At 42.1% G+C, this 26756-nt stretch overlaps 2 long non-coding RNA genes across 3 annotated transcripts; one reads left to right on the top strand and one right to left on the bottom strand.

Annotated features, from left to right (window-relative positions):
- The first annotated feature begins 524 nt into the window (after positions 1-524).
- Positions 525-22595, top strand: LOC309334110. 2 transcript variants are annotated; one of them, XR_014152884.1, is made up of 4 exons: positions 525-793; positions 10523-10653; positions 20627-20730; positions 21889-22595. It is a non-coding gene; the product is annotated as an uncharacterized lncRNA (long non-coding RNA). The 2 variants fall into 2 exon arrangements; XR_014152885.1 differs by lacking the exon at positions 525-793 and adding an exon at positions 6508-6577.
- A 92-nt stretch (positions 22596-22687) lies between these two features.
- On the bottom strand, positions 22688-25030 carry LOC309334091. Its single transcript, XR_014152864.1, has 2 exons — positions 24855-25030; positions 22688-23107 (listed from the first exon to the last, which is right to left on the bottom strand). It is a non-coding gene; the product is annotated as an uncharacterized lncRNA (long non-coding RNA).
- Between the last annotated feature and the right edge of the window lie 1726 nt (positions 25031-26756).

Raw genomic sequence — 26756 nt, 5'->3', positions numbered from 1 at the left:
CTGACATGTAAAATGGGGATGGATGCCTCTTCTACAGGAAATCATTTGAGTCATAACCCATTACCATCTGCAAAGTGCTTCCGGATCTTTGGGTGGAAGAAACTATAGATGGTCTAAAAATTTAATCACTCATTATTATTGCCCATTTATTGCTATTGCCTGTGCTCTGTTTCCCTTCCCCTGCATTAGCATGCAGAAGCATTTCTGATGGTCTGACTTCCTGACACAGACACTGCAGATGAAATTCGATCCATAAGCTATGAACAACGAGATGATTTGTTAAGGGAATCTCGCAGAATGAAGGATGTTGGGGCCAATTTGCATGACTTTCCCTTAAAACAGATGCACAGGAAAAAGTAACCTCACGGAGATCTGGGGAACTTTCAAAAAGCAACCCAGAGAAACAACATTCCCATCATGTCTTAAAAACTGCAAAGTTTTGCAACCTGAAGCCCTCCTCTTATTAGATTTTTATCTTTCCAGTGCCAGTGTAAAACGCTGTACTAGCCAAAGCGCAAAGATCATGCCTCTTCCTGCTGACCCTTCTCTCTCACTGGCATCATCCTATCTCATGCTTTGCTGCTTCTTCACCAACCCACTAGTGGTCTGCAGTATACAGACCCCATTCATCCTTTTAAACTCCCTTTAAAGCTAGAAGGAATTTGCAAAAGTAGCTTTCTTCCATCATTGCAGAAGCGCAGGCACTCTTGATGACCCTGCCCACAATGCCTCGCTCTAAGGAAGGACCCCATTCTCAGAGAACAGAAAGGAGCATGTGCACCACCACCACCAGGTAGGCAAGAGGAAATGGTTGAATGGGAGGGCAGAAGCATCAGTGGCGGGGGGGGGGAGTAGCATGGGCAGCGTTAGCTAGCCAATCAGCTAGCCAGTAAGTCATGGAAGGTGGCTAGCCCTATCAGTGGCAAATGTAAAGATCCAGGGATGCGCAATCCTTTCACACACACACCCCGTGAGTCACTGCCTAGCCACATAATTGTATCATTCCTAAAGTCTATCCTCAATGATCTGAATAAGTTGCACTCCTGAGTAAGCATTTGCAACCCAAAGAAGATATATTTAAGGCAGAGCTTCCCAAACTTTTCATGTTGGTGACACACTTTTTAGCCATGCATCAATTCACGACACAGGCATTCAGTTTTACTAGCGAACCAGAGGTAAAACTAATGCCTTTCTGGCCCTGGGAGGAGTGTGGGAAGCGTATGCGTGACACACCTGCACACTGCAGCCACTAACATGTTGCAACACACAGTTTGGAAAGCTCTGGTTTATGTATGCAACTACAGCCGCAAGGATGCTACTTGCTCAGAAATGGAAAGAAGGGGAAGTACCAATGAAGGAGGAATGGATAACTAAGATGATAGACTATGCTGAAATGGCAAAGATGACTGTGAATATTGTTTTAATTGTTTTTCTTCTGTGACTGTACCCCCAAGTGTGTTTTATAAGCTGGTCTCCAACCGTAATAAATTATCTATCTATCGATCAATCAATCAATCCAGGACCAAGATGAAAAAAAGTTTATACAAGACTGGACTAATTTTATAGAATATCTTAAGGTCCACTGTAAAGACTTAAAAACATTAGCAGGATTGACATAGCATCTTAGAAGTAATGTGAGTCAGGTTATCAATGGACTTGTAACTGAATGGGAAAATAAAGATGTGTAAGGTAATAAAGGGGAGAAATTGAAAACCACAGGTGGGGTAGGGTGGAGTCTAGAAGGGATGGATAAGTAAGTAATTTGGATGTTAAATTTTTAAATTATTGAAAATATTTTAAAAAAATAGGAGGGAAATGGAAAGCTCTGATTTAAGGTGTTGTTTTGGATTGGCTAGATCTGTTAGGTGTGAATCTGTTCAGCTTTCCAGTCCTAAACTCAGTTATCCACATTTCCACATTAGTTTGCAATTGTTTCAAAGAAAAGTACTCATAAAAATTATCAGTATTTTAGCGTTAAAAAACAGCAGCAGCAGCAGCAGCAACAACAACAACAACACTAAAACCACAATAAATCCATAAACATTAAAACTTCTCTGAACAGGGCTGCCTTCAGATGTCTTCTAAAAGTTGTGTAGTTTTTTTAATCTCCTTGACATCTGATGGGAGGTTGTTCCACAGGGAGGGTGGTACTGCCAAGAAGACCCTCTGCCTGGTTCCCTGTAACCTCACTTCTCACAGTGAGAGAACTGCCAGAAGCCCCTCAGAGTTGGATCTCAGTGTCCGGGTAGAATGATGGGGGTGGAGACGCTCCTTCAGGTATACAGTGGTACCTCGGGTTAAGTACTTAATTTGTTCTGGAGGTCCGTACTTAACCTGAAACTGTTCTTAACCTGAAGCACCACTTTAGCTAACGGGGCCTCCTGCGGCCGCTGCACTGCCAGAGCCCGATTTCTGTTCTCATCCTGAAGCAAAGTTCTTAACCTGAAGCACTATTTCTGGCTTAGTGGAGTGTATAACCTGAAGTGTATGTAACCTGAGGTACCACTGTACAGGACTGAGTCTGTTTAGGGCTTAAAGGTCAGCATCAACACTTTGAATTGTGCTTGGAACCATACTGGGAGCCACTGTAGATCCTTTAGGACAGATGTCATATGGTCCCCAGTGGCCACTCCCAGTCACCAATCTAGATGCCACATTCTGAATTAGTTGTTGCTTCCATATCACCTTCAAAGGTAGCCCCATGTAAAATGCATTAGAATGCATTGCAGTAGTCCAAGTGGGAGATAAGCAGAGCATACACCACTCTGGTGAGACAGTCTGCGGGCAGGTAGAGTCTCAGCCTGCATACCGGATGGAGCTGGTAGACAGCTGCCCTGGACACAGAATTAACCTGTGCTTCCATGGACAGCTGTCCAAAAATAACCCCAAGGCTGTGCAGCTGGTCATTTAGTGGGACAGTTACCCCATTCAGGACCTGGGAGTCCCCCAACCTGCCTGCTCCCTGTGCCGAAGAAACAACACTTTTGTTTTTGTTGGGATTCAAACACAATCTCTTAACCTCCATCCATCCTCCAACCGTGACAATCACACAGTTCGCTCACTGCCCTCCCTGGGTATCATTTGCATAGCCTACCTTTTCTCCATGGAGCTGAAAGTGGTATACATGGTTCTCTTCCCCCACCCTTCATTTTATTCTCCCAACAACCTTGTAAGGTAGCTTTGGTCATCCAGTGAACTTTGTGGGTGAGTGGGAAATGGAACTCTGGTCTCCCAGGTCCCAGTCCAAGACTCTAACCACTACACAGTACTGACATATAAATGTGAAACAGCTTGTATTGGGACCTCAGTGGAATATCAACTAACCATTGCCAGAGAATTTTTCTGCACTAGATGGGACAGGTTCCTCCACCAATTGTACAGTGGTGCCTCGCAAGACGAAAAGAATCCGTTCCGCGAGTCTCTTCATCTAGCGGTTTTTTCGTCTTGCGAAGCAAGCCCATTGACGGCTTAGCGGATTAGCGCTATTAGCGGCTTAGCGGCTTTTAGCGGCTTAGCGGATAAGTGGCTTAGCGGCTTAGAAAAAGGGGGGGAGGGGGAAAAAGTCGGAAAAACTTGCAAGACATTATCGTCTTGCGAAGCAAGACCATAGGGAAATTCGTCTTGCGAAGCACCTTCAAAACAGAAAACCCTTTCGTCTAGCGGGTTTTTCGTCTTGTGAGGCATTCGTCTTGCGGGGCACCACTGTACGTCATAGCTGACTTTTTCTATGCACCTATTTTGCACATGTAAACAGACAACACTTCTGCATAAATTGGACATGCAACCACTCCTGACAGAATAAAAGAGTGTTTATTTCTGTTCTTGCTGAGATGCTGAGAATTTTCTGCTCCTCTCTCTTTTCCAGTGTCTCTCTGTATATATATATATATATATATATATATGTATACCAGCTGGTTATTATAGGCTTGGATCTGTTCATATTTGCTCTCTCCTCAACACCTGTGTAGTTTCTGCATCCTATTTTTGCACTGTAAGCTCCCTGCTTTAAAACTGCCAGGCTAAGCCTCCCTCTTGCATTGAGGAGAGCACACTACTTGTTCTTGTCATACATCTGTGCAATGAAAAGATATTGGCCAGGATAAGAAGAAGAAGAAAAATAGGCAGGTGCGAATCATTTTATTGGCCCATATTTTAAACCAGAGAGAGAAAGAAGTAAATCAAATTATATTAAATTACCCTTACATGCAACGTGAGTCACTTAACATATATCCTATAAAGAGGCTCTTGGTATGGACCTTTGAACATGTCATGTACAAGCTAATGATGAGAGATGGTGGTTGTACTTCTCACCAGATTGAAAACCCACCCGCAAAACTTGAATTCTGCTGTAAAACATTCATTATATACACTAATAGCGGTCTCAAGGGCTGTCAGTCTTTATATAGCCAAAATAGCATCATCCGTGCACAAGAGGGAGATACTAGCAGATCCAGGTAAAACTAAGCAGGGGCAGAATTGGTTCCAGGTTCCTGGGAACTCCTGGCACAGTGCTGCCAATGGACCCACACCCACCCTCAACACAGATGCAACATCCCCCCACCCCAGTGTAACCATGCAGTATTTTTCTCTCTCTCTCTTCAGCTGCTGCCCCCACCAAGCTCATCTCCCATCTATGATGGTCGCTCGTCATCTTAATTTACCTAAAATGCAAAGCCTCAGTTTATAGATCTATCACTGCTACTTGCCCGGTAGGGGGCCAATGGGGAGGGTGGTGAATTTCAGCATATCCCCCTGGGTTGCTATGGATCCCTCTGCATCCATGGGACCCTTCTCTACTGCTTAGCTTGGCTGACTGCTGGCACATCCATTCCATCTATTCCAATTAGTGTGTTGGAATAACATGCTATTAAAATTTTGTTGCAGTAGCTGCCCTCCCTGCTCCCTGAGTCCTCATTACTCATTTGTTTTAAATTTTTCCTTTGACTTGAATGTTGTTCTTTGACAGTTAAGTATATAAGTCACTGATCACATTTCTTTTTGGCTGTTAATGGAGCTTTTCTATAAAAGATGCAACTCAGATCGGCTGCTTACGCTCTAAGTAAATGACAGCTCCTCTAATCAGATTACAAGTAAGAGGGGGAGAAACCCGTTGAGATTTTATTGGGTAACAAGCTGTTTGAGTTTTGATTCTACCAGGAATAGAAATTAACAGTGCTAATAAATGTTCCTGCTAAGTGACTGCATTCTCTGCAAATGGAATATAGAGCCAAAAACACCTTTTTAAAAACTAGATTTTTTTTCCTGATTTGCAGAATTTAGTTCAATTATGTAGTTTCCTTTTGTGTGCCAGCACTCTGGGTTCAACTTTGTAAAGCAGATGAGTCACAGAGAACTGAGAGTTTTGTGAGCAGAGAAGCAAGCAAAAATAAAATAAAATCATCACTTGAACACGGTAACCTGCAAGCACAACATATTAATCAAATTTTTATAGCTGAACTGTGAGCAAAACGGCACCCTGATGGTTAGAGATGCTTTTCCTCTTTCTCCTTCCTGGAGTTGTTATCTTGATCACTCGAGGGCCTGACAGGATGTCGGGGACAAGTAATGCTAACTTGCATCTATGTCGAGATGCAAAAATGCTTTCAATCACCACCTCCAGAATACGTTTGCACCTTTAAAGAACTCATTTCTTTGCCACCATACTTGCAAACTGGGTAGCTCTGGGCATTTGTTAGACTTCGAGATGCACTGTCGAAAATTATGGTGTTGCAAACATTTGACACAAATGTTGTGTGGCAATAGTTGTCAGGCATAGAAACCTTCACCTCAGGAAAAAAAAGAAAAGAAAGTACAAGGCTACACGAGTGTGCAAAGGCCAGGAAAAAAATGACATCTTGCTAAATAATATAGGGATCCTGAATTCAGTGAAGATGGGCGGAGGAAATTCTCTGCTGAAAACTGAAGAAGGTTGATGCTGTGTAACAGTTTGAGCCATGAAAATGCTGTTGCTTTCTCTTGGGACTGATAATAATTTCAAAAACAGGAACAACCCTATTATTCTTTGCAACTTTGGAATGGGATTATTAAAGCCATTCTAACAATTAGCAAATTCAACCACCACCCGATGGTGGCTTCCTACGCAATCATTCCCCTGACAATAGTAACTACAAGTGAAACCTGCAACACAATGTTGCAGAGTGGCAGGATCCTGTTCAGGATTCCAGCAAGCCATTGCACTTTCCCAAGATACTCCATTCCATCCCTCCTCCCTACCTTTCTATTTATACCCCTGCTCAACAGTCAGGTAGCAACTCATAACAACTATCTGTGCTCAGTCGTCATCAGGCTGTTTTGTGTTTTTTACTCTATAGAGAGATAAAGAGTCCCTTACCTTTCCTGCCCTGATCTGGCCACAGTGATCCATGCAACGGTCACCTCCAGGCTTGACTACTGTAACTTGCTCTACGTGGGGCTGCCCTTGAAGTTGTCCTAGAAACTCCAGCAGGTGCAGAATGCCGCGGCGAGGCTCCTTATGAGGTCCTTGCCATTGGACCACATTCACCCAGTGCTTTTCCAGCTGCACTGGTTCCCGGTGGAGTACAGGGTCAGGTTTAAGGTGCTGGTTTTGACCTTTAAAGCCCTTTGTGGCCTAGGACCCTCATACCTATGGGACCACCTCTCCTGGTATGCTCCGCGGAGGACCTTAAGGTCCATAAATAGCAAGGAAGATTATCCTCAACCAGAGCCAGGGCCTTTTCAACACTGGCTCCGGCCTGGTGGAACGCTCTGCCTCATGAGACCAGGGCCCTGTGGGATCTGATTTCTTTCCACAGGGCCTGTAAGACAGAGTTGTTCCGCCTGGTCTTTGGCTTGGAATCAATTTCATCCTCTCCCCCCCCCCTTTCCTTTTCCTCCTGTGATGGAACCCCTATTTGGGGACTTCCCTGGCTTTTTTCTGGCCCACGTAGGACTAGTCTGGATAGTTGGCCTTGGTGAAGATTTGATGTTTTCTCCCCCCAAACAGTTTTTGATCTGGGCTTCCACTGAAATGAGGCTGCATTTTAAGTAGTACTTTAATCCTGTTTTTAAGTTGTATTTTAATCAATTGTGTTTATACTTGATGTTAGTTGCCCTGATCCCGGTCTTGGCTGGGGAGGGTGGAGTAAGTAAGTAAGTAAGTAAGTAAGTAAGTAAGTAAATAAACAAACAAACAAATCTTGGGGTCAGCTGCAGTTCCAGATTTGAGAGGGCCACAGCACAAGATACCCAGACCACTGGTGGAGGAGCAGGGGTGTGGAGGGAGCGCACTGCCCCTGGCGGCACGATTCCAGTGGGGTGCCATTGCAGGATGCACACCACGCCCCCGCGAGCAGCATGCCATGCCCCCAGGATGCACACCGGCCATGCCCCTGCCTGCTCCCCCCCCCCCGAGCTTGAATCTCCACCACTGACCCAGAGTGACTTTCTGTTTTTTGTTTTTTTTTATAAATATTTATTAAAGTTTTTAAATATAAATGCACAAATAATAAACAATCTTACTTCTATCACAGACATAATTTCATGACTTCTTTGGACTCCCTCGCGTCTCCCGCTCCCATTTACATCGTTAAAAGTTTTTTCCAAACAAATTATCAACTTGTTTACAATCTCATGTCCACACATTCAAATATAATCTAGCACTTCTTCCAAAAAGTTTTATATTTTCTTTAGTCTCACTTATCATCAAATTTCAAATCTAATTTAGTGGTGGCCAATTTTTTATAATCTAGCATCCTTCTTAACATTCAACCAAATTACAATGTTTTTGTAGATACTTCTTGAATTTCTCCCAGTCTTCCTCCATCTTCTCTTCTCCCAGGTCACGGATTCTGCCAGTCATCTCGGCCAGTTGCATATAGTCCATCAGTTGCATCTGCCACTCTTCCAGTGTGGGTAGATCTTGAGTTTTCCATTTTTTTGCGATGAGTATCCTTGCTGCCGTTGTTGCATACATAAAGAATGTTCGGTCCTTCTTTAACACCTTCTGGCCGACAATACCCAGAAGGAAGGCCTCTGGTTTCTTAGTGAAGGTATACAGCCGATTCTGAGAGAAATTAAACTATATCAAGCTCAATATTCCAAATTGATAAACCAAGAAATAGAATGGAAGATTAAATTAATGAAACAAAAAACTTTTGAATCGGCAAATAAATGTGGGAAACTGCTAGCCTGGCAGTTGAAGAAGAGACAGAAACTAAATACAGTTACAAACCTAGAAATTGAAGGAAGAAATATCCAGAACCCCATGGAAATTAGAAAGTGCTTCCAGAGATACTTTAAAAAATTATACACTCAAGGGCCGCAAGATGAGGTTGAGATTAAACAATTTTTGGAAAGAAATGGACTAACAAAGTTGTCACAAAAAAACAGATTAATCCTGAATAACAAAATAACACAGCAAGAGATTGAACAAGCTATCCAGAACATGCAATTGGGCAAATCTCCAGGGCCAGACGGCCTGACCTCCAAGTATTATAAGACATTAAAAGACTATCTGATCCAACCATTGATGGAGGTCTGTAATGAAATTATGGAAGGGAAGAAGGCGCCGGAATCGTGGAAGGAAGCTTTTATCACATTGATACCAAAATCTGAAGCTGAAAAGACACAACTTAAAAACTATCGTCCCATCTCCCTTCTGAATGTGGATTACAAAATATTTGCAGACATTTTGGCAAGTAGATTTAAAAGAGTTCTTAATGAAGTAATTCATAAAGACCAGGCAGGCTTTCTCCCAGGCAGACATATGTTTGCAAATACTAGGAACATTATTGACGTTTTGAAACTTTTGCAAACAGATATAAATACAAAAGCAGTGTTAATTTTTATAGACGCGGAGAAGGCCTTTGACAATATTTCTTGGAAATTTATGAAGGGAAATTTGAATGAAATGGGAGTGGGACGGGGGTTTGAGAATGGGATTGACGCAATATATTCAGAACAAAAGGCTAAACTAATAGTTAACAATGTGGTTACAGAAGAGTTCAAAATTGAAAAAGGAACACGACAAGGCTGCCCGATTTCCCCTTTGTTATTTATTTCGGTTCTGGAGGTGCTCTTGAACTTAATCAGAGGGGACCGGTTGGTGGAAGGGATTCAGGTCGGAGCGAAACAATACAAATTGAAAGCTTTCGCAGATGACTTAGTTTTGACTCTGCAGGAGCCAGAATCTAGTACGAAAAGAGTATTACAACTGATACAGGATTTTGGTCGGGTGGCAGGATTTAAATTAAATAAACAGAAAACTAAAGTGTTGGGAAAAAATTTGACAGATATAGAGTCGGAACGGTTTCAGAGAGAAACAGAACTAACTATGGTTAAAAAAGTAAAATACCTAGGGGTAAACATAACAGCAAAAAACCTGAGTCTATTTAAGGATAATTATGAAAAATGTTGGTCTGAAATTAAGGGAGACTTGGATAGTTGGACAAAATTGAAGCTTTCTTTGTTAGGCCGAATTGCTGCTATCAAGATGAATGTATTGCCAAAAATGTTGTTTTTGTTTCAAACATTACAGATTGTGGACAAAACGGAGTGCTTCCGGAAGTGGCAGAAAGATATATCCAGATTTGTCTGGCAGGGCAAAAAGCCCAGAATTAAGTTTAAGATATTAACAGATGCGAAAGAAAGAGGGGGCTTTGCCCTGCCAGACTTAAAGTTGTACTATGAAGCCGCAGCTTTTTGCTGGCTAAAAGACTGGCTACTTCTCGAAGACACTGACGTGTTGGACTTGGAAGGTTTTAACAATGCTTTTGGTTGGCATGCATACTTATGGTATGATAAAGTTAAGATCAATAAGGCCTTTAAGAACCATATTGTCAGGAAAGCAGTGTTTAATGTCTGGACAAAATACAAAGACTTACTGGAAAATAAAACTCCAAGGTGGCTCTCACCTCTGGAGGCTAAGGCCCTAAAAAGACCCAATATGGAGGCCAAATGGCCAAAATATTGGGAAATATTAGAAAAAGATGGAGACAATTGGAAATTGCAGAGTTTAGAGAAAATGAAGGATAAGGTGCGAGACTGGTTACATTATGCTCAGATTAAAGAAGTTTTTAAAAATGATAAAAAGTTAGGGTTCCAGGTGGAGAAATCGAAGTTAGAAACTGAATTGTTAGAACCAAAGACTAAGGTATTATCTAGAATGTATAACTTGCTGTTAAAATGGAATACACAAGACGAAATGGTTAAATCGGCTATGATAAAATGGGCACAGGACATTGGGCATAACATCATGTTTGAGGACTGGGAAAGGTTGTGGACCACTGGGCTGAACTTCACCGCATGTAATGCTCTGAAGGAAAATGTAATGAAAATGATATATAGATGGTACATGACCCCAGTTAAACTTGCCAAAATATACCATTCGTCTGATAATAAATGTTGGAAATGTAAAGAAAACGAAGGAACATTCTTTCACCTCTGGTGGACATGCCCTAAGGTGAAGGTCTTCTGGGAAATGATATATAATGAGCTGAAAAAGGTATTTAAGTAGACCCAGAGTGACTTTCTGTTCCTTCAGTCTATGCACTTGCCTTCTCCTCCAGACCCATCCAAAGTGACCACCGGGAGACAGTGCAGGGCAACTGAATGATGCAGCTCTATTTCCCTACTACGGTCCCTGCCACACCTGTCTCTCTTCTTTTGGGTCAGGTATGTGGATGTTTTGCTTTCTGTTTGATTGTCATTATTTGCAGTGCTGTTTAGAGCAGTGGTGGGCAGCATGAAGGGGCAGTGCCACACACCTGACCTCCCGGCAGCAGGTTCACCGTTGTTTATCAGATTTTCTGTTGCATACCATTTGACCCAACCTGGACCTTTCAATCATCATCTGACACCCCTTCTTCATGTGCCCCCTCCGTCAGAGGAGTGGCAACACAAGATTGGGCCTTTTCTGTGGTGGCTCCCCATTTGTGGAATGCTTTCCTCAGTAGACTTGCCTGGCACCTTCATTACATATCTTTAGGCACCAGAAAAAGACATTCCTAGAGCCTGGAGTTGGTTAGAGCATGGCACTGTTAACACCGAAGTTGCAGGTTCAATCCCCGTGTGGGACAGCTGCATACTCTTGCATTGCAGGGAGTTGGACTAGATGATCCTCAGGGTCCCTTTCAACTCTACAATTCTATGATTCTATGATTCTCCTCTCCCAGGCCTTTGGCTAATTAAACAACAACAACAGGGAGGGGTTGGGGCAGTTGGGCTATTGGTGGAGTCCAGAGGTGCCAAATTCGAGCCGTTGGTGCATCACTGCTGCTTCTCCCTCTTCCTCTCCTTTATGGAAAGTAGTAGCAAGTTCACTGCTGGGAGAATACCTCCTGCATGGCAGAATACCTCCTCACTGATCCTCCTGGTTTCTAGGTAGATATGGATATTCTATATCATTGCTCTTGTTGAATTTTGCTGTTGGCTGCCTTGTGCATCTCAGCGTCAGGAGAGAACAGACAGGATACAAAGAGTATACAGTCAGCAAAAACAAGATCTGGAGCTGACTGTAGCTCAGATCATCAGCTTCTTATAGCAAAATTCAAGCTTAAACTGAAGAAAGTAGGAAAAACCACTGGGCCGGTACGATACAATCTAAATCAAATCCCTTATGAATACACAGTGGAAGTGAGGAACAGGTTTAAAGATTTAGATTTGGTGGACAGAGTGCCTGAAGAACTATGGATGGAGGCTCACAACATTATACAGGAGGCAGCAACGAAAACCATCGCAATGAAAAGGAAATGCAAGAAAGCAAAGTGGCTGTCCAATGAGGCCTTACAAATAGCGGGGGAGAGAAGGCAAGCAAAATGCGAGGGAGATAGTGAAAGATACAGGAAACTGAATGCAGATTTCCAAAAAATAGCAAGGAGAGACAAGAAGGCCTTCTTAAACGAGCAATGCAAAGAAATAGAGGAAAGCAATAGAATGGGTAGAACCAGAGATCTGTTCAAGAAAATTGGAGATATGAAAGGAACATTTCGTACAAAGATTACCATAATAAAGAACAAAAGTAGAAAGGACCTAACAGAAGCAGAAGACATCAAGAAGAGGTGGCAAGAATACACAGAGGAATTATACCAGAAAGATATAGATGGCTCGTATACCCCAGGTTGTGTGGTTGCTGACCTTGAGCCAGACATCCTGGAGAGTGAAGTCAAATGGGCCTTAGAAAGCACTGCAAATAACAAGGCCAGTGGAAGTGATGGCATTCCAGCTGAACTATTTAAAATTTTAAAAGATGATGCTGTTAAGGTGCTACACTCAATATGCCAGCAAGTTTGGAAAACTCAGCAGTGGCCAGAAGATTGGAGAAGATCAGTCTACATCCCAATCCCAAAGAAGGGCAGTGCCAAAGAATGCTCCAACTACCGTACAATTGCACACATTTCACACGCTAGCAAGGTTATGCTTAAAATTCTACAAGGAAGGCTCAAGCAGTATGTGGACCGAGAACTTCCAGAAGTGCAAGCTGGATTTAAAAGAGGCAGAGGAACCAGAGACCAAATTGCAAACATGTGCTGAATTATGGAGAAAGCTAGAGAGTTCCAGAAAGACATCTACTTCTGCTTCATTGACTATGCAAAAGCCTTTGACTGTGTCGACTACGGCAAACTATGGCAAGTTCTTAAAGAAATGGGAGTGCCTGATCACCTCATCTGTCTCCTGAGAAATCTCAATGTGGGACAAGAAGCTACAGTTAGAACTGGATATGGAACAACTGATTGGTTCAAAATTGGGAAAGGAGTACGACAAGGCTGTATTTTGTCTCCCTGCTTATTTAACTTATATGCAGAACTCATCATGCGAAAGGCTGGGCTGGATGAATCCCTAGCCGGAATTAAGATTGCCAGAAGAAATATCAACAACCTCAGATATGCAGATGACACAACCTTGATGGCAGAAAGTGAGGAGGAATTAAAGAACGTTTTAATGAGGGTGAAAGAGGAGAGCGCAAAATATGGTCTGAAGCTCAACATCAAAAAAACGAAGATCATGGCCACTGGTCCCATCACCTCCTGGCAAATAGAAGGGGAAGAAATGGAGGCAGTGAGAGATTTTACTTTCTTGGGCTCCATGATCACTGCAGATGGTGACAGCAGTCACGAAATTAAAAGACGCCTGCTTCTTGGGAGAAGGGCAATGACAGGCCTAGACAGCATCTTGAGAAGTAGAGACATCACCTTGCCAACAAAGGTTCATATAGTTAAAGCTATGGTTTTCCCAGTAGTGATGTATGGAAGTGAGAGCTGGACCATAAAGAAGGCTGATCGCCGAAGAATTGATGCTTTTGAATTATGGTGCTGGAGGAGACTCTTGAGAGTCCCATGGACTGCAAGAAGATCAAACCTCTCCATTCTTAAGGAAATCAGCCCTGAGTGCTCACTGGAAGGACAGATCGTGAAGCTGAGGCTCCAGTACTTTGGCCACGTCATGAGAAGAGAAGACTCCCTGGAGAAGACCCTGATGTTGGGAAAGATGGAGGGCACAAGGAGAAGGGGCGACAGAGGACGAGATGGCTGGATAGTGTTTTCGAGGTTACCAGCATGAGTTTGACCAAACTGCGGGAGGCAGTGGAGGACAGAGGTGCCTGGCGTGCTCTGGTCCATGGGGTCACGATGAGTCGGACATGACTAAACGACTAAACAACAACAACAACAACAACAACAATAAACAATACCCTGTTACTTAGCTGAACTGCAGCATGGCCCCAGCGTAGTTTTGATGAATCCTAGCCTTGATAAAAGCAACAGTGGGAAATGGGTGGAGGCAGGGGAGGAACTGAAAATATTTATAATTACGGATATTCAGCTTTCCTAGCTGACCAGAAGCACAGAAAATCTAACCATATTTCCTGCGAGGGAAGTGGATCCTCAAAGGAACTTGCCTCTTTTATATCCGCAGGGTGGCCTGATTCTTGAAAATGCCACAGTTGTGCTAAACACGATTTGAGATTGCATATGAGGGAGGAAGCAGTGATAAAGGACTTCTCATGCCATAATGAGAACCAGTCGCAGGGCTCCATTTTATTCGTCTCAAATGCTTCAGAAAATTGGATTTTTATTAAGTTTTTGCACCTTAATTTCCTCTCCCCACATTCCTACAAAGGATTATTACATAAAACACTGGTTTAAAAGCTGCTGCACAGCCGGAAGGAAGACAGTCTGTGCAGTTCAAGATGTTTTATTGGTTTCTGTGAACATTAGGCATGGTGTTCGTACCGGCCACCTACCAGCAGACCGAGACAAGGAAAAAATTAAGTCTGTGTCCCAGCAGTAATAATTAAAAGGCTTAGCAGCATAACTTTCCATCCCCTCTCCCCTCTGACCTTAGGTTTAAACTCTCCCCCCCCCCTGCAAGGTTTGCTTATCTCTAATTTTTTTTGTCACTACTTTCAATACCCTTCCTCGTTCCTATTCTTTTCGACTTATGGAAAGCTTAATTAAGTTTAAGTCACCTTTGGTGCACCTTTTAGATCTTCAGTTTTGGTTCCCCTCCCTTATTTTAGGGTTGCTTTAAAGCTTTTTCCAACCTCTATTCCATGTAATATAGAAAACTGGTAGTTATTTTTTTCCAACAGCTGCTGGCCAACCCATCATTTTTTTAAAAACTGGGTTGTTGGCTAAAAACCCAGGGTGGTCACTTGGTGTTTGTTCATTGGTTTGATCATGATTAGGAGACTGAAAAAAATAAAATAAAATAAAATAAAATAAAATAAAATAAAATTATAATAATATAATATAATATAATATAATATAATATAATATAATATAATAATAATATTTATTTGAAATCTGTACACCATTTCATTGTCAAAACCTCTAAGCGGTTTACATAGAAAATTACCTATATTCATTTATGAAACATGGAACAGCCTGAACCACAAAAACATCACAAAAAAATATTGGGGCTGAAGTAAGTCCCACGGAATTTCTGAGGGGACGTGTCTAGAATCACACTATCAACCTAGTACAGTCATACTTTGGGTTAAAGATGCTTCAGGTTGAGCGTTTTCAGGTTGCGTTCCACAGCAACCCGGAAGTAACAGAATGGGTTACTTCTGGGTTTCGCCACTCGCACATGCGCAGACGCTCAAAATGACTTCACGCGCATGCGCAGAAGCGATGAATCGCGACCCGTGCATGCGCAGACACAAGTTGCATTCTGCTCAGGATGCAAACGGGGCTCCAGAATGGATCCCGTTCGCATCCAGAGGTACCACTGTAGTGCTTGAGTGAAATGTGTGTTTGCTAAGAGAAATAGACAGTTCATATCAATATTGCATATAACACATGCATGTCTGCACATGGATGCATGTATGTGGATACATACATACATCTTCTGAAAATTGCAGAATAATAATAATAATAATAATAATAATAATAATAATAATAATAATTTTTATTTATACCCCGCCCTCCCCAGCCAAGGCATGAGCAGCTTGGCTGCTCAGAGCAGCTTACAAGCAATAATAAAAACAAGTTGAATGATTACAACTTAAAAACAAAATTAAAATACAACATTAAAATATTGAAACATTAAAATATTAAAATGTAGCCTCCTCACAGGAGAAGGAAAAGAAAAAAGAAAGAGAGGGAGGGAATCAAATTGGCTCCAAGCCAAAGGCCAGGTGGAACAACTCTGTCTTACAGGCCCTGCGGAAAGAAATCAGATCCTGCAGGGCCCTGGTCTCATGTATGTCCAACACTGGGGCCGAGACCAGGGAGGGGATACGGTGGAAGAAAATTGGGAATTTAAAATGTATATATTGAGATATATTTTTTAAAAAAATTTTTTTAATGAAAAATGGAAAAATCGTGGAATGAAATTTTTATAACCCTAGGGGAAACGTCTTAAGAGAATAAGTTCAAATATATCCGTTTTAATGAGAAATAAGATTAAATAAAGTAAAAATGGATGGATAATTGGTGAAAGAGAGAATGAAAAATTACAGGATATCAAGATAAATTATTAGGATAAAAACAAGATGAAGGATTTACTGAAATACCTATCTGAACTAGAATATAAAGAGGGGAGGTGTGAGGAAGTCAAGGAAATAAGTTAAAGAAAGGAAAATATGTAAAGGTTTGTCTTGTTCTTTTTTCTTTTTGACTTTTTGACTGTATGCATTTTTAACTTTTTTTCTGTTTTCACTCTTTTACTTTTTCCTGGATGTGATTTGCTTTTATGTACTCTCTTCCTTCCCCTGTCACCTTGAACCCTTAGTACTTCTACCCTCCCTTCTGCTCCTCCCATTTCTTCTCTTCCTTTCCTTTTCGGTGGCTTTGAAACCTATTTTTCAATTCACACTTCTTAGAAATTCGCAGTTATCTAAGTAAAGGGTACAAAACATGCACATTTTAGAGGGAAGCATGCATACAAGTGCATAGATTAATGAAAATAACTTGTAAAAATGCAGTATGTTAGGGGGGATTGCTTGTATAAATGAGCATATTAGGAATATGGGTCAAATAAATTAATAATTGTATTCCTCCCATTCCTCCCAAAGGATCCCCGAGGTGGCAAATGCAAAAATGTTAAAGCAATAAAAGTAAAATAAAATAAAATTATTCAAAACATTTGAAAACAATCACATATCCTCACAGGGAGCTGCCACCAAGAAGGCCCTACTATGGCTCAGTGCCAGCCAGGCTGCAGCCAGTGCAAGCACCACAGACAAGGCCTCACAATAAGGCCTGAGAAGATTGATATTGTGCTCCTTTAGGTATATATGTGGAGAAATTGTTGGGAAACTATGTACGTGTAGCTACTCACACAGAGTCAATTAAGGTTTGGCAGACAGCCAGAAGGCAATCTGAAGGAGTAAGTCTGCCTGGTTATAACAGAGACATGGAGACCGCTCTGATTGGTCAAGCTCTCTCAAGGGATTGATAATGGCCTACTAACTGGAATGTGTTAGTTCAGAGGTTCAGAGGTTCAGAGTTCTGTGTCAGTGTAGGAGTTGTGAGTCGTGTCAGAGAGAGCTAGCAAAAGATCCATGTTCAGTCCACTGTATATAATAAACATCTAACTACAAGTTCCTGGTTCCTGCTTCGTCTATCCTGTCTGCAGCCAAGTCGCCAATTGCTTCCGTGGATTCTGCGTGTACTCTGCTAGCTCTGGCTAAGGTCCTGCAACTAGTCAGAAAGCTGCGAAACACCAACAGGTTTTGCCAATAGAAATGAATGTTAATGAGGACATTTAAAAAATGCAAACTGCTGCAGAAATGTGGAGAACCAAATTTAAGATTGAAAAAAAAGAGAAACAGAGAGAAATCAAAATTTACAAATTCATCAATTGCTTTTTATGAGTAGATATCCCCCAGTCTGCCAGTAGGCTAGTATACCAATCCATAATTATATCTGCATACGAATGAGCACTCATTGTGGCATTCCAAGGTAGAGGCTTGTGCTCCTACTCAATAGTAAATGCCCCTGCTGCACGTCATTTGTTCTGTCTCCTGTTGCCCTTTTGTAACCATGTTTGTTATTGTTTCTATTATCAGTGAATTGTTTGTAATATTTGCAGTTACTTTAGAAAAGCTTTAGAGAAGCTGTGTGCAAGAAAAGTCTGGAAAGCAATTCATACCATCACCACCACCCCACACAGAGATACGGACATTTAGCAGTCCATGTGGATACACATTGACCTTTAGTAGGAAATGGTGGAAATAGGGGTGGAAATGGGTCAGTAAGTAGCATTAAAAGAATTTTGTTTTGAAGCTTATCGCCCTTTGCTCATTCTTACCTTTCTAAGTATGTACATTTCACTACAGTTATCTCAAGCTCTCCTTATTCACCCTACATGTTTATGCTTTCATTATTCACTATGGCCCTGTCCAGGCATTCAAAGCATCACATGGTTAAGATTTGTGCGAGTGGAGAGCTGGGGTGCAGCCTTGCCCTTTGCATTATCTCCCTTCTGCCTGGCCCAACTGTCCTTCATGAGTTGGAGAGTGAAGGTCTGCAGTAGAGAGCCTCCTATGTAGACTTCCCATGTGACGTAAAGCCCAAAGCAGCCTGGGTTCTACATTGCCCAGGAGTGCTTGCTATATATCTTCACCATCCAAGGTGTGATGAGTGATGGGTGTCGGTGATAAGGATAGGCATTGTTAGTCATGCTGGCCACATGACCCGGAAGCTGTACGCTGGCTCCCTCGGCCAGTAAAGCGAGATGAGCACCACAACCCCAGAGTCGGCCACGACTGGACCTAATGGTCAGGGGTCCCTTTACCTTTACCTTTATCCCTGCAGTAATCAGGGTGGTGGGGAGAACCAGGGCAAGCAAACATAAACTGAGAGAGAGTGCTTTCAGGCAACCTCTTCTTCCGGCTTCCTTTAAGGAACTGCACTCTGTATTCAGAACTCTCTGCCTCTTGTATCCCCTACATGCCAAGCCTGCAGTTGTTGGACATCCTGTAATGAACTGAATGATGGATTTTGTGGGTAAATTGTTTTGCTCGCTGAGTGACTGTCACTCTGTTGTGATGTATATTTCCAGGGAACATGTTTGTTTGCCTACAGTGGGGGAGGAGAGGATAAAAGGAAAGAAATCAATTTATATGTGATGGCATAAGACTGCTAATTTTACTAAGTGAACTTAATAGTTCCTGTAAATTCTTCCTGACACCCATTTTGCCTCCTTCAAAAGCTGCTGGATTAAATTGATGGAGCACACACCATAGAACCAGGCAGCACCATCCCCCCATCCCCCGCTAGAAGCAAGACCAAGAAAGGAGTTGAGCAAACTGTGCTAAGTGTGCCAAATCTAGAGGCTACGGTGTAGGGGGTGGGACGGATCCCATTACTTTGCATAAGACTCACTTGTCCTTTGACAGGCTCTGGTCCTTGTCACTCAACCTCTTCAAACCCGCATGGGGTCAAACTACACATTACACTGAATTAGGGATAGGCAAATCTACCAGTTTCAATATCTTGAATTCTATGGAGATGTCCCTGAGGGGGTGTTTGGACGAAGAAGAATGTGAAGAACTTGCCAAGTTGGAATTAGGGAACCCTAAGGTGACTCTGGGTCGCAAGAGATCTCTGAACCCAGGGAGGAACCAAGCACCTGGGAGGCATAGATCTGAACCCGGGGAAGGGACCCAGAAGACTAGTAGAGGTTAGTCCCACCATTCTCCTATCAGACTACTGCCTTCCGGCAAGGAGCTGACTTTGGCTCCTTCAGGGGAGATGGCTGAGGGTAAATCTGATATACAACCAGCCTCAACTCTGCCTTTGACACCACAAACACAGGAACACCAGCACTGGCACAAACATCCAGCCCACAAAAAGGAGTGTCTGTTTCCTTGCCAAGTCCAGGGACTCCAGTCGCTTGCCATGCCAATAGCTGTGACTTCTTTGCTCTTCAAAAAGCAGGTGAAGGGAATGTGTTGCTTGATGGATCCATGTCTTAACTCATGCTTAGCTCATGCCTTTAACCTCTCATGCACCTGATGATTCCTGTACAGTGGTACCTCAGGTTACAAACACCTTGGGTTAGAAACACTTCAGGTTACAGACTCCACTAACCTGGAAGTAGTACCTCGGGTTAAGAACTTTGCCCCAGGATGAGAACAGAAATCGCACAGCAGCAACGGGAGGCCCCATTAACTAAAGTGGTACCTCAGGTTAAGAATGGTTAGAGGTTAAGAATGGACCTCTGGAATGAATTAAGTACGTAACCAGAGGTACCACTGTAATCTGTAACAGGCGTACCTCATGTGCCAATCTGACCTAAGGATTAAAGCCTTTGCCAGAACTGGAGTCGTGAGTTCAAATTATTCAACTGCAGGACATTTGCTGTCTTGTGTTTCCAGCCTAGGACAAATGGACCAGTTACAGGATTTCTAGGTTCTTTTTCATTTTGTTGTATTCCTAAATTTTCAGGTATGAAGTTGGTCTGAGGGAGAAGAAATAGATGGTGATTGTGTGTATCTGTGTTATCAACAATTGTCAGCTGTTTTTCCTTTTCCTGTTATACACTTCTCTAATTCTTATTGAGAAAACTGTGCAATATAGCTAGGTTTTCTGAAAGGGGTATTTTAAAAAAGCTGAAGAACATTAAGATCACTCAACAAAGTTTTAATCAATTTTTGGCTGAGTTAGATGCGTGTCAACTTATCCATTGTCTTTAAGACGTCCACTATGTTCTTTCACCACCTGCCATCCTAGGGTGGTCAATTACCCTCACACCTTCTGCTGCCATTTAAATCATACATAAGATTGGTCCAGAGAAAGGAAAGTTTTGACAAGCCAAAGGCGTTCCAGGCTCTGTGGAACAACTAAAATGGGAAGAAAACTCATTATTTTTGTGAAAGCTGGCAACTGGTTCATAACCTACTGGGCCCTTATTTTTCTCTATGTCACTTTCCAAATAAGGGAAACTTGTAGAGAACCAGTATAATATATATTTTTTATCTTAATGACTACCAACCAAGGTGGTTCCAAATTGTGTGGGAATTTGAAATGCATTGGTTCTAGTTAAAATTTATTCCTTCCAGCAGGTTGGTACTGGTTCCACCCAAAAGAACAACAGATACATCTCACCATTTTAGGCACTGCATATTAAAATGACAAATAAAATGACAAATTGGTGCAACTGAGAGATCCAAGCGGTGTTTTTTTCTCTCTCTCAACAGAATCTGTTAACAATTGCTATGCTTAACTTGGCTTCGGCTTCTTCTAAAGACAATGAAATGGAAGATGTTCATAAGAGATTGTGCAGAAAGAAAGTCGTTTCCAGGTGAGCTTAGCAACCTGTCAGATTATGAGATTTCATATATAGATAAGTTATATGAGTCTGGCCTGGAGAATTATATGGGAGGAATCATAAGATGGGGAAGAGAGGCCTTTCAACCTTGCAATAGAAGGGCAGCATAATCATTAAGGCAAAAGGAAAATGGCATTCTTCATGCGGGAATTGAGGTGGGGGGGGAGGGGCTGTCTCTAATCCCCAAAGGAAGTTTACCTGCCCAGATCCTATTGAGCCTATCAAATTTTAATGGGGGTATGGTTTAAAAATAAGTTTGCTCACAGTTTCTCTTGCAGCTGATGAAGTGAGTTTCTGTATTTCATATAAATGTTATATGGTCCCTGGAGAGAGGCTGTAGATTAGTGATAGAGGACAAGTCTTGCATGCAAAAGGGCCTAGTTTCAATCCCTGGCTAGAAGGATCAAATAATAGATGAGTTGAAAGCCCTCTAAACTGGGCTAATTAGACAAATAGCAGCTTGTTAACTTTCTTAAACTTACATTGTTTTTCTGAGACGCGACCTGTTCCCTGCACAAGCCCAGGTAGATAGACAGAACGGGGGGTCTAATTCATAGATAAGCTAGGAGGACAGGTTTGGATTTGTTAGCCACTAGGGGATGTTCTGGAAGAAGTCAATCCTGTGCAAAAACATGACCTGCACCAAAACATGACCTGACTGCTTCAGCTTAATAGAGAAGAGGTTTCAATGTGACTTTTAAACTCACTGCTGAGGAAAAAGCAACGGGAGCTAGGGATAAGGATGGACAGGTATGGCAATTTTAGTTTCTTTAGCTTTTCGTTTTTCTACTCTTGAGTTCAGTTCTCCACATTTTCACATCAGTTTGCAGTTGTCATTTTTAATTCCTCATGAAAATTCTTCAGCATTTTAGTGCAAATTTCACCCAATATTCACATTTCTATATGCAATTTTGATTAATATATACATTTTTGCAATGCAATTTTCACTGCTATATGAATTGTTATGTACATTTTACTCCAGCATATGCATTTTATTTATTTATTTATTTATTTATTTATTTGTATACATTACCTGTCTGGAAACTGAATTTTGAATGATGGCCGCGTCAGTTTTTGTATCATTCTGGAAAGTGCAAATTAGGTAATGTAATTAAGTAAGTTTGCCTTTAGATGTGAGCTGAGGATGTTGATTCAGTTTGGACTAAGGCTGAAAATGTTCCTGATCATGCAAATGGAGATGGCTGTGGCGGGGATGTGCTTCTCAACAATTAGTTCTGTGTCTGTTCATTGCCACTCATCTAGTGATCCCTCAAGGGTGGAAGGATATGTCTTGTTATTCCTTGGATCTATAGTTTTTAAAAGTTATGTTTATTGCCACTGGAGGGGGGGGGGCAACACTGGCTCATAAAATGCATGCCACCAGGGGTGATGTGAACCCTTCTGTCTTTGCTTCTGCTGTAGGCTGTTTGTGATTTATATGACCAAACTATCTCAGGGTTGGCACATTCCCACTAAATACGAGTTTATTTGGCAACATTCATGAATATTTTGTATGTCTGATAGAAGGAAGAATCTTGTATTGCACTAAGGAATATATTTTAAGGCATTCATTCTTTTTAAGCTTTTAACAAATATTTTGATTATCTTGCAAGTTTATTCTCCCTGCTGTTAAGTACAGACAGGCTGAACCTACAGCATTAGCAGGTAACTACAATGAGCCCTTCGAAATCCCGCCCCCCCCCCCTTTTAAGGCCACTTACTTTTAAGGAAAGGGCTGGTGCTGTGATTGCAATAACCTCTATGTGATATTTTATATGTACGTATTATATCTGTATCTGTATATATTTTAATTCTACTATAAATGTCTTGCCTTCCATTCTGTGTTACTTCTTCAAATCTTGGAACCCCCTTCTTTTCTCAACTAATAAAACCTGCTATTTAAAAAAACAACAACCCCCAATGCCATCTGTTTTCGGGGAAACTTAATAATTTGAAATATTTACAATTTGCAGTTCTGAAAACTGGCGTGTTTTGACTGACTCTTAAGAACATAAGAAAAGGCTGTTAGATCAAGCCAGTGGTCCATGTAGTTCAGAATCCTGTTCTCACAGTGGCAACCGGATCCCTTTAGGAAGCCTGCAAGCAGGCTATGTGCGCAACAGCACTCTGCACATCTGTGAGTCCCAGCAACTGGGATTCAGAGGCATACGGTTCCTGTCAGTGGAGGTAGAACATAGCCACCATGGCTAGCAGCTGTTGATAGCCTTGTTTGTTCTCCTTGAATTTGTTCAATCCTCTTTTAAAGCCATTGAAGTTGGTGGGCATCACTGCCTTCTGTAGAAGGGAGTTCCAGAGTTCAACTATGAAGAAGTGCTTTCTTTTGTCTGTCCTAATGGAGTTTGGATTTGATATCCCGCTTTATCACTACCCGAAGGAGTCTCAAAGCGGCTAACATTCTCCTTTCCCTTCCTCCCCCACAACAAACACTCTGTAAGGTGTGGGGCTGAGAGACTTCAGAGAAGTGTGAAGTCTCTTCAGAGAAGCAGCTGCATGTGGAGGAGCAGGGAAGCGAACCCGGTTCACCAGATTACGAGTCTACCGCTCTTAACCACTACACCACACTGGCTCTTATGAGAGAGAAAGAGAGAGAGAGAGAGAGAGAGAGAGAGAGAGAGAGAGAGAGAATTTTTATCCATTTCTCAATGCCATCCATGCTTTTAAAAACTTCTGTCACTTGTCCTCTTACCTACATTTCCCTAAACCAGAAAGTCCCAGATGCTGCAACCTTTCCTCATTGGGGAGTCACTCCATCCTCTTGACCATTTACCATTTACAGAACCTTTTCCAACTCTGCAATATCCTTTTTGAGGTGAGTTGACCAGAACTGTACACAGCATTCCAAATGCAATTGCACCAGAGATTTGTATAACACCATTATGATATTGGCAGATTTATTTTCAGTTCCTTTGCTAACGATCCCTCGCATGGAATTTGCCTTTTGCACAGCTGCCACACACTGGGTTTTGAATTGTCTTAATTGGTATTTCTTTGTGATTTATATTGTAATGGCCATTGGCTATAAACAATAAAGATCTGACGGACTGACATTTGGAGTGGGTTGACAAATATAGGTGTTTACATGCTAAAGCTAGAAGCCTACAAGCCAAAATGTGGGTGTTGGAATGCTTGGGCTTAAATAAGATAAATATCAGGGGTGTGCAGCAGCCAGAAGATTCATATTGTATGTGTAGCATTTGGAAGTAGCCCGAGCTGTTTTGGATTTGCTCTATGACATTCCAATTCACTTTGTTATTTGAATCTGATCTGTTAACTCTGGCAATGCCAGACTGGTGACTTAATGCTGGGAACATAGTAATGCCAATCCCCACCTGATCAAAATGAGCATTCATGTGTAGGAAAGTGACCTTGTAGCCAAAAAGAAAATCAAAGAGGCATTCAAGGATGAAGTATACATTTGTTGTAATGGCTGGTGTTGTTTTGTTGTCGTTTAGTCGTGTCCGACTCTTTGTGGCCCCATGGACCAGAGCACACCAGGCACTCCTGTTTTCCACTGCCTCCCGCAGTTTGGTCAAACTCATGTTGGTAGCTTCAAGAACACTGTCCAACCATCTCGTCCTCTGTCGTCCCCTTCTCCTTGTGCCCCCCATCTTTCCCTACATCAGGGACTTTTCCAGACAGTCTTCTCTTCTCATGAGGTGGCCAAAGTATTGGAGCCTCAGCTTCAGGATCTGTCCTTCCAGTGAGCACTCAGGGCTGATTTCCTTTAAGAATGGATAGGGTTGATCTTCTTGCAGTCCATGGGACTCTCAAGAGTCTCCTCCAGCACCATAATTCAAAAGCATCAATTCTTTGGCGATCGGCCTTCTTTATGATCCAGCTCTCACCTCCATACAACACTACTGGGAAAACCATAGCTTTAACGGAGCTTTGTCGGCAAGGTGATGTCTCTGCTTTTTAAGATGCTGTCTAGGTTTGTCATTGCTTTTCTCCCAAGAAGCAAGTGTCTTTTAATTTCGTGACTGCTGTCACCATCTACAGTGATCATGGAACCCAAGAAAGTAAAATCGCTTAAAATGTAAAATCTCTTAAAAAGTAAAATGGCTGGTGTTAGTTACCTTCAAATATGTTCAATAAATGCATGCTCCAGTTTCAACAAATGTCTAGAGTGCTCTGCCTGAAGACAGTTGACCAAGGAACCAACCAGAGGGATGGACTTGGCCTGAAGTGTTGCCCAAGACCTGGTGTGAGGCGTGCTGTTGGATCAGTGGTCACAGTGCTATCAAATGAAAAAAGAAACTTCTCAGAAATGAGAATTTTAGTAAAATGGAAGTTAAAAGGCAAAGCTTAGGGAATTCCTGAAAAACCAAAGTAATAGAATATATACCACAGATCAGGAAAGTTACCACCTGATCCCAAAAGCTACGACCACCAACTAACATAGCAATCCTAACTAAGGAAAGCGGATGTACCTCACACCAATGTAAATTTCCCCATTCTAAATGCTGGTCAGGAGTCTCTGGGTAGGGCTACTCCTGTCTGAGCCAGCAGGTGATTGTGGGTGATTGTTTTGAGGATTGGGTCATAGTTCAAATGACTGAGCTGAATGGGGTTTGAAATAGGTGTAAGTACCTCCTTGCCCCATCTCACCCTCACCACTCCGCCCAAAACACCCCTTTGCGGAGGGGACATGCTGGTGTAAGTTTTGCATGAGCCCCAGTTGAGCTGGAGTGAGGGATTTATGCCAGCTGAACCCTATACCTTCCAAGTGCCCAGGGAAAAAAGGGACACCCCACCTTTTCATGCTCACACTGTGCACTCACCCTGACAAAAGTTCTTTTTGGGGGTTGTGATCTCTCATGGTACCCAAAAACACATGGCCCCCAACAACATTTTGCAATGGAAAAAGTTGGACAGTATGGAACCCTGGCTCAGCCAGGTAAGCCCTAAATTTTCTCATCCCAACATATTTTGGGTTTGGATTGCACTGTTAAGATTGCTTGGAAAGAGAATGAAACTGATAGATTTCCACTGATAGCTTCTAATCATGATGTCTATATGCTATGCACATGTTTCAGAAGTACAATGGTTGACCATTGTAGGACAGAGAATACTGGACTAGATAGGGGCCTTTGCATGGATCCAGCAGAGGTCTTCTTATAATCCAAGAGTGTTATGCCTTCATCCTATTGACCTGGTCCATCCTCTAGGCCAGGAGTTGCCAGCTCCCAAGAGACCGTGATCTACTCACGGAATTAGAAACTGACAGTGATCTACCCCCATTTTGGGGGCTCAGGTCAGAGTTGTTGAGGTTTTTTGAGGGAGGAGGAAAGCCCCAATTTTTGAGAATTCAAACCTAAGCTCAAGGGAAAAGGGGGAACAACAACTCACCAACAGCCTCACTGAGTAAACTCCGTCTTCCGTTCTGCAAATAGTGCAACAATGGAGGGTGGGGTGAGGGGACAGGACCGAATTCTATTTTATCAATGCTAAGGAAAGGAACCCAGCGATCGACTTCAATCTTACAAAACCTCCTGGGGAGACGACCAGTAGATCGCAATCGACCTGTTGGACATCCCTGCTCTAGGTCATCAAACTTCTAAAATTTGAAGCCCAATTTCGAAAACCCTGACTCATTCTTCATCTTATTAGCATTTCTGTCTTGCAACCAGAGTGAGCCCATGCAGAGATGTCTATGCCAATATTTTGATTGTTAGGAATCCAACGAGTTTGATAATTGAGGGTAGTTATTGAGTTTATCCCAAATAGCCTTCTGCAGTGTATGTAAGGAATTTAATTCTGTGTTTAATTTAATTGTGAAATGGAATCCATGGTTGTTGTGGTTTAAAGCATTTATTAGTACTTAAGGATGGGGGAGCTGATGGTATTGATCCTTGTACTTAAAATAGCTGAAATGATCAATTTTGGGTTGTAAACCTGAGATATTTCAATGCATTACCTTAATACTCTTTAAGCATGGCCAATTGTCAATCTCATTAACCCACAGAATGAAGATATTT

This window comes from Podarcis erhardii (genome assembly GCF_964252035.2).
Source record: "Podarcis erhardii genome assembly, chromosome: Z".
In the NCBI taxonomy this organism is placed as follows: Eukaryota; Metazoa; Chordata; class Lepidosauria; order Squamata; family Lacertidae; genus Podarcis; species Podarcis erhardii.
This window is presented reverse-complemented; position numbering and strand designations above follow the sequence as displayed.